We start from the raw sequence: 9,413 nt of genomic DNA, 5'->3' as shown, positions 1-9,413 counted from the left end.
TTGCAGTTTCTGTGGCTTTCTGCTTTCATTCCTGTGAGTAGAGGTATGGGGCTCACTGTTGGGCTGCCTATGTTGCCATGAGTGGCTTATGGCATTAGTGGAAGATCTTTGTGGATTCTCCATCTACCCATTTGACCATCTTATTCTAATTTAGGTCAACAAGCCGTGCAATGCACACCACTTGTCTAAAACAAAACAAAAACAACCAAACAACCAACAAATCAAAAAAAAAAACACAATATATTCAGGCTATGACATCTATAATATTTTGTGAATCTCTTCTGAGAAAACTGTAGTTTCTCTAGCTGAAATCCTGATCTCCCTCTGGCTATTCCTTGTCTTTTCCTCTTGACTCCTTCCCAGAGTAGCAGAAGACAAAACATGCTGAACAAAATGTACTTTGTATTTCTGGGTAAAGCACTCATCAGAATTATAATCAGTCATACCTGCCCCTTGCCTATCCATTGTGGAAATGCCACACTGAGTCTTTTGCAAAGATACTGGGTTTGCACATTATCACAAAATCACTGTGGTGGGAAGAGGCCTCTGGCGGTCATCTGGTCCAACCCCTTGATAAAGCAGGGATACACAGAGGTGGCTGCCAAGACTCCAGGTGAAGATAGATATGCTACATCTACTGAAGAAGGCCAACTTGGAAGAGCTGAGAGTTGAGTTACTGTTCCACTCAGGTCTGTACCATTATATGGTGAAAACAGTGAATGACATGGACATAAACCAGGCATAATCAAACAGTGAATTGGGTTCACAGTTTTGACTTCAGTAGACCAATTAACAGAGTGAACAGAAATTTTATAAGAGGGTCTTGTGTGAAAAATATACAGCCATACCCATTTCTTCATCTCTGTTCAGAGATAATTTTTTGGATTCAGTCTGTCTTCATTACACCTGACAACAAACAAAAAAAAGCCAGCCTAGACAAAGGTGAGACAAAAGCAATCTTAGTTTAATATAAGTGCACCTTCTTCATACAGTAGCCAGGATACCTGCTCACCACTGGGGATATTGAGCACTGCTCAAGAGAAGGAAAATTCTCATTTCTTAAATATGAATATCTATGTCCAAATGACAGATAGAGACAGAACTAAATTTCCTCTAAGCCCTTTGCACTGAGAACACATTTCTTTTAAAGCTGCTAGGCCTGTGAGTGACTTCTGGCTTGGTGCCTCAAGAGAGAGAAATTAAAGGTCACGTCTTCTCTAATGGAATCAAGTTATAGCTGAGGCAGGGGAAGTTTAGACTAGATATCAGGAGGAGATTTTTTACTGAGAGGGTGGTTGCGCACTGGAACAGGCTCCCCAGTGAAGCAGTCACTGCACCAAGACTGTATGAATTTAAAAAGAGATTGGACTGTGCACTAAGTCACATGGTCTAAACTTTTGGGTTGACCTGCGCGGTGCAAGGAGTTGGACTTGATGACCCTTATGGGTTCCTTCCGACTCAGAATATTCTATGATTCTATATGGAAGAGTTGTTGACAACAGCTGTTAGCATTACACACCTGTTGCCTTGTAACTAAACAAGATGCCACTTAGGATAGGAAGATTGCTTCAAAGAAAGCTTTCTTTCATTGCTTGCTCTGCACTAATACGAAAAAAAACCCCAACCAACCAACCAACAAACAACAAAATCCCCATACTACCAGAAGTCAGACAGAAGACAATTTACATGGTTGTTAAGTAGCTTGTCCTTCCAGATGGCCAATCCACAGTTACATTTCATGGGTACCTGAAATCTAAGTAATAGAGTGAAAGCAAGCCCTGTAATGTCAACAAGTCAATTTAATATTAAAGACAAACAAACAAACAAGAAAAAAAAATGCTCCTATAATAAATTTCTTCAAAATCTGAAAAGTGCTCTTAGATGTGATGGAATGGAAAACGTTATTAACCTCAGCAGAGCTGGATGAAATAGTCTGTCAGTTGCTAACCAAACAATGCTGTAAATGCTTTTTCTGCTCACTAACAGATTGGTCTTTTTCAGCGCCAGTGACTCATATGTGAAGATTTTTCATCATGTCTAAAGATAGTGACATGGCCAAAATCTCAGAAAATCTGCTTCCTAAAACTTTATTTTATTTTACTAGGATTTTTCAAAATTTCCTGCATTTTGAAGAGTGAAATACCTGACAGCAGAAAAACTTATATGCCTCATTCTGGAAAAACAGGTCATGATTCCCGTGCCCAAATTCAGCTTTTTGAGATAGTTTTCAGAAACCTTAAGAATCACCCACAACCACAATTAGCATTACCTGCTCTTAGCAACTCTGAGTGCAGTGCCCAAAGTCACAAAGTCAGAAGCTTAAGACTTCTAGGGTTAGAGAATGAAAACACATTTCAAAGCTGATTTTTTTTTCTTTCTTTTTTCTTTTTTTTCTTTTTTCCCCACAGCTGGCAAGCTCCAAATTCTAGAAATACAATACTAATGGAAAAAGAAGAGCGTAGCAACTTTCTGTCACTGTATTAAGTCTCCCGAACAACTGGGTAATTCCGAGCTTATTACTTCTGTGATAGCTTTGGATAATACAGACCTGTGATTCGTTTCATTCAGTGGGCAACCATAACAGCAGGTATGGACGATTCATCTTTATACTCCTCCCTGAGTTCAGATCTAAAGGGGTGAATGCAGGTGCCTTTTCTTTGTATTTATCTTATATTGTAGTCTTTACATCAGACTCCTGAGGATATGTTTAATGGAGATTCTGATCCACTTGGGAACTCAAAATCCATTCTGCACCCCAGGAAAGTAATTCTGTCTAAAAGAAGACAAGATTTCAGTGGTCACTGTGGAGAGAGGAGAATCCATAAAACCCATGTAAAGCAACTGGCAGCTGAACAATTTTAGTTATGAACATCAGTGAACATAATACCTTTACAATACAGTCCTGCAAACTGCTTGGTTTGACCAGCTTCTCCACCTTGACATGGGCCTCCAAACCAACACTTTTCTACAGGTCAGAGAGTCAATTTCTGGGTGAATACTTTTCTGTAGGAATTGTGCCAAACACTCACAGGTCAACAGAATCAACTGAAAAATATCTGTAAAGTTATTCCAAATCAGACAAACACGAGGCGTCAGAAAGGTACTGATACACACAGGTATCTGTCCCGCAAATACTGATACAAGCAGCATAAATCTGCACAGCTGTATTATTTTTAAGGCTTTGTGCCTGTTCACAGTCATAACCTGCTCGGCAATGCTGATGGGTAGTGCAATATGGCTGTGTATTTCAAAGAGCCATAGATGGACTTAGCAGCTTCTGTCAGTAGAGATCTAAAAGAAAATATTGTCCCGGTGTCCCTCAGAAAATCACTTCATATTTTAAAGAAAGTCCTTAAAGCACTCATCATATTTATGTTTGTCTGAGATGACTTTCCATTGGTTAATGGTAAACTTAGTTGGCTTCACTGTGAATAGAGAAGACATGAATTTCAGTATCTTATTACTTCTTAAAAGAAATTTCAACTAACAAACTGTAGGGTCAAGTGTTAAAAATGTCCTTTTAAAAATGCCCCAGAAATTTTCCAGCCATAATAAGTCTCTGCACAATGGAAATACACTTCCTCTTACATAGGGGAGAATAGTTTACCTTTAATAATTATTATTAGAGCAGGTTTCCCAGAATGGATGTGGAGTCTCCCTCCCTGGAGATCTTCAAATGCTATGTGGACGTGGTCCTGGATAACCTGCTGCAAGTGTTCCTGCTTGAACAGGGGGTTGGATCTGATGACCTCCAGAGGTCCCTGACAACTTCAACCTGTCTGTGCTTCTATGATCTTTAGTCACTCAACTACAGACAGATGGTGGCAAAGACTAAACAACTATTCACATTTAAGATTATAGAAGACTGTTACTTATGCATCAACAACTCCATATTTTGGTGATCTTGCTAGGAAATAATATCATCCCTGCTGCAGATTGAGAGGTGAGTTTGTGTTTTGTGGAGTCAGTTGACTTCAATGGCACTGGAAGTAATGACAACATATGGCAGAGTTCAGTGTGGACTTGATTAGGTCCTCTTTGGTCTCCAAATGGCAGAAGTTAAGAGGCACAGCTAAAGCCGTTTTGAAAATGGTATAGTAAGTAACTTTTTTCCTGTCAAAACAAAAGGGAAAAAATAGCTTGATCTATAACATTATGTTTCAATTTCTTCCTCCTGAAAGAAAAAAAAAAAAAAAGGGTGGTGGTGAGGGGATAACTTTATTTTCCTAATTTTCTGACAAGTTCATTAGCTATTATTTATCTATTTCAGCTCTGCTTTGCTGCAGTATATATACATGATGAGGTGTAATGCCCTTTGTGCACACACACAATGCCCACAGTGAGGTGTGAATTACTCAAGCCATTTGGGTAACTATTGATATCCCAAATATTTAGGCATAAATCCTGCAAAGTCTAGCAAATAAATTGGCATTTGCTTTTATTTTGAACTAAATAATAGCAAAGGCAAGGACAACACTGAACTTTGAATTCTACACCAGTACCACAATGGTTTGCAGAAAAGTGTGCCTCAGTATGCAAGAATCCTCCTTTTTAAGGTCCTTTCTAATCCAACATATTCTATGACTCTATGAAATTAAATGTCTGTAACTCTTCTTCACAACCACATATTATTTCATTAGAATGGATTTTTATTTTATTTTATTTTCTCAAAATGGAATTCCATTTTCTTCCTTTTGATCTGGGCAGTAGAAGTAGCAATGGCTACTACTAGTCATTACTCAGACACATGCCTGTCTATAAAATTTTTTCAGATACTTTTCAGATCCATTTAACCTCTCTTCAGTTGCAAAATATCTTTTTTTTTAAAAGTGCTTGCATTCTTTGGACTAGAAACACAAACTTGTGCTCAGCTGCCTTAATTATGTATGGGTCCTAAAACACAGCACATTTTACAAGACACACAATATGTTTTACAAGTCCCATCATTCAGCACAATATAAATAATCCCATCTACTAGGAATAGGGCCCAATAGGGCTGTCAGATAGTGTTTTACATGTGCATTAAGTATGTTTCATCAACAAACAAACAAGCACTCTCAAAAACAAAACAAAACAAAAAACAGACAAACAAACAAAAAAAAACAAAAACAAACAAACAAACAAAAAAAACTGACCTGTGCATGTGAAGTACACTTATTTGGAGTGTTCTTTCATAATGAACTTAACATCTGAAGTAAAACCACCAGGTCAAAAGAGTAGTGTATAATGTACCTAAAAGAAATCTGGAATAAATAAGTGTATCTATTTAAGGAAAAGAGTGTTTTATAAGATACATTCAATCATCCAGGTGAAGAAATGCTGAGCTCAGGATTCTGCAACTCTTGCATTATATCATTGTCTTGACCTCTTCAAATCCTGACATGCCTTATATTACTGAATTTCAATTATTAAAGCCCCTGATTTTAAACAAATGTGGCACCAGATTTTCCATGCTGATGCTGACTCCATGCACTGAACCAACTAGCTAATATGAAATACCAAATACCACTCTGTCAGAATTTGTGTGCTGCCTAGGGACAGAACAGCATGCAACTGGCCAGACAGCATGTCTCTGGAACACTTAATTCAGTGCAAGAGAAGGGTGTTGGCAGGTATTGCCAGTTCACTGCACTCACAGCCATAGGCACCATTTCAAAAGCCTGTTCTTTTGGTGTCAAGTGAACTGTCCAAGCAGGGAGGAGGTTTTACATATTAGAAGAAAGCAGCATAATATGCTTCTTTTTCCTGACCATCCATGGAAAAAAACAGAAAAGATCAAAAAAGATGAAAAGTTTACAATTCAGAATTTTCAGTTAGGATGATGCATATTCCTACATAAATAACAAGAACAACAAGAACAATTCAGAAAGCCTTCTTTCAGCATCTATAGATTCAGACTGTTCACGGCACCAGGGAGTATCTGCTTCTCAGAATCTTCTCAAGTGACCAGACCTCCTAGTACCAAGGCACTGAAGAGACCAAATATTGTAGTTAACAACATAATCTACACTATGTCCTGAGAAGTCTGTGGAAGACATTTAGGGAATATGTCTTTCTCTACTTGCTATTCCCAAACTTTGCTTTTGAGGCATGCTAGTACAAACAAGGAAAGCATAAGCCCCTCTCAGCATTTTTCTATTACTAGGAATGTATCCAGCTTCATTAAGAATGCCATACTTTTTCCTCCCATGGAAAACAGAGAGAAGAAGAAAGAAGATACAATTTCATCCTAAAAAATAAAATAAAATAAAATAAAATAAAACAAATAAACTTTCTATGGGACATTTTTTGAATGAAGGCTGTGGTAGTCCTTTTGCATGCCAAGTTTGCTTGAAGAAATAGGAATTTCCAGAGTGTTACATTTTTCATTCTTGGTAGATGCTAAAAAGGATGTCATATCAATTGGAAAACCTCCAGCTACAACTGTCTTTTCTGTAATGCAGTACAAATGGAAACAGTATAGAATTTAGCTTGCTGCTGGTATTTGTTTGTATGCTGCCTCCAGAAACTGCAGCCATGTGGCAAGAAGCAGATGCTGCTCCAGATAAGTTACATTTTGAATGCACAGAGCAACTGGGATAGGGGAAAACCTGTGTCGTGTCAGGCCTCAAGACTGAAGAAGGCCAAGTAAAATCACAAGCGATTTTAGAAACTATTATTAAAGAAGACATATGAGATTAGTTTAGACCAGCATCCTCATCCCAATACCACCCATTACCCTTCCCTCAGAAGATGCAAGACCCTCATATTAGATGGCTGGATCTATGACTCATCCATATTTCTAAGAGAAATTAGTTGAACCTGAAGGAGGACATTTATGTCACTTCCAAAAATTTCACCAGTCTTAACTATTACCATCTCTGAGAATTTAGTTATCCTACAGACATCCAGTTCTGTACTCAATACTCAACCTGTGAATTCTCTCTCAGGGCAGAAAACTTCATAATATTGTCTGTACAGGGCTGGCATAACCAGAAAGCAGCTGATGTTTGCTTGTGTTTCAGGTCAAATATTGCTGTTAGACACAGAGATGAAGGCCCCACAGTTTAGGATATTCATGCTTGCAGATACCTTATCAGACTGTTTCCCGGCACTACTCTGTAGGATTCTTTTTTTTTTTTTTTTTTTTTTTTTTTCTACTTGAAACCAAATACTACAATCCTATTCACAATTCACAATAATGTTTTCCTTCCTTTTCAGAGTCTAAAACAAAGCACATTTGTTCCCCCATATTTCAATCCTATTAGTCAACTGAGATATAAGAGAACACAGCTATTTGCCTGTTAATGCCATTTTCACACTGCTGGTGTCAATAAGCACCCCCTTGTGGTTTTTGTAAAAATATGTTTCAAACAGAAGCCTAGAATTACATTTGATAGACTATTTAGTCCAAACCTTATGAGACCATTAGAACAGGTTCATAACAACTGTTGAAAAAAACAAACATTTTCTTTACACAAAAAAGAAACTATGTTTACCATTAAAGAAGGAGAAATAAATAGCTACGCATCAAACATAATTCTCAAGCATCTCTTACAGGCACCACCTGCTGTGCTTTTTGATGATTACAAAGTCAGCACAGATTTCCCCTTAAACCAGTACTGAAATGCTTTCCCATTCTTCACACAGGGTGCAGTTTAATGGATTCAGTGCCAGTAACAACAGAAAATGCATACTGCAGCATGTTGTCTTCTGTGTGCTCTCAGGTGTGTCACTTTATGGATGTCCTCCCCACACTGAGGCCAGGACAAGGATATCAGGAGGAGTTCAGGCTGCATCAAAGTGTCCTCTATCCAACTCTTTCCCTCAAACATCCTCTTTCCAATCTCACTGATCCTCAGCAACTGCAAACCAGACCTGACATGAAGAGGAGGGTGTCCAAGGTCTTTGGCATGGACAGAAGCCTGAGTAGGACAGACACCCTGTCCTGGCTCCTGCCCTGACCCATGAAGCCATGTCACCCCAACACTGGTGGGGACACTGCAAAATGTACAGCTCCACTGACCCTACGCTCCTCTGCCAACACATGACACCATCTTGCCAGGTTCCTGTGGTGAGTCCTAAGTGTTGACAGAGGCTGGTGCTGGTACAGTCACTTGCACTGCCCTTTTCTCCATACAAATCCTGAGGACAAACAGCAGATTTCAGTCTCCGAGACCTTTGGACCAGGATGATGGTATTCTAGTTTGAAATTGACTCCAAAGCATTAAACTCTACTTTATTTGTTGTCCCAACAGAAAGACAATCCTGTCAAGCAGGTAATTTCTGTGTTCTTATGGCAGCTTTGATTCTGGGTGTGAAGATGTTGTGTTTCTTAGAGCAAACACATGAGTGCCAGACATTTGCTGACTCTGAGGTTCTTGGTTTGTCACTGGGTTTAACACAAGCAAAGCTCTTGTTATGGTTGGCAGTCCTAACCAGCAATGAGCTTTTAATAGAACCACTTCTTCCGCCTGCAACTCATGCCCTATAAAAGATTCACCATTTCCTTAAAATAACATCTTACTAAATTAGCTAATGTCACATCTGTGCCAAGTGCAGCAATGAATACACATCTCAACAGCAGCACAACAGCTCAACAGCAGCAGTGATGCTTAAACATCACTACCATTAACACATGTTTCTAAGTTTTTCCCCATTTACCCTTCTTTCCTCTGAAGATAACAATGTCCTGCATTTACTAAAGAAATCCATCTATTCATCCTCTGTTACAGCCCTGAGTATTCAGCAATAAGTCTGTCTCCCACAGTGAAAACACACATTTAAGTACTACTGACACTCCTTGCCAGCCTGAACTGCCAGATGATCCTATCACCATGAAGGAGAGAAACGTAATGCCTCACAGACAGTGGAAACTGCTCATTCCCTTTTCTACAGGACGACACATCCCCATGCTGTCACTAACATGTAACCCACATCCCTTGGAAATGGCAGACTTACAAATAAACAACAAGGTCCCAGGTGCCTCTTGAGGAGTGCATTTGCACTGGGTTGTGTGACATTTGTGTTGTCCAAGAGGAATTATAGAGCTCAGAAAAATCAATACTCTGCATGCTTTCAGATGCATCCATTAGCCAGGGCACAAATGCTAATTTCAGAAACGAATGCCTGCAGCTCACAGTGAGTCTCTGACATGATAACCCAGTGTGCTAAGCAAGGAACAGGGCCACATATACTCACAGAGCTGTGTCCAGATTAAGTAACTACATCTTCTTATATGCTGCTCACTCACTACTAAAAAAGTGGATCGCTCTCTGTTGCAGGGTTCAGGACTTCATTTCTACTATTTCACTGTTGCCTGTTGCTAAGTTATTCCCTTTCTGTCTTCTTGCCATTTGTATATTGTCTACCCACAAAAAGGATGGTACTAATTTTCTTGTAGAATTGGTCCCATTAGCTATTGCAGAATAATT

Source organism: Oxyura jamaicensis, chromosome Z, assembly GCF_011077185.1.
Source record: "Oxyura jamaicensis isolate SHBP4307 breed ruddy duck chromosome Z, BPBGC_Ojam_1.0, whole genome shotgun sequence".
NCBI lineage: Eukaryota > Metazoa > Chordata > Aves > Anseriformes > Anatidae > Oxyura > Oxyura jamaicensis.
This window is presented reverse-complemented; position numbering follows the sequence as displayed.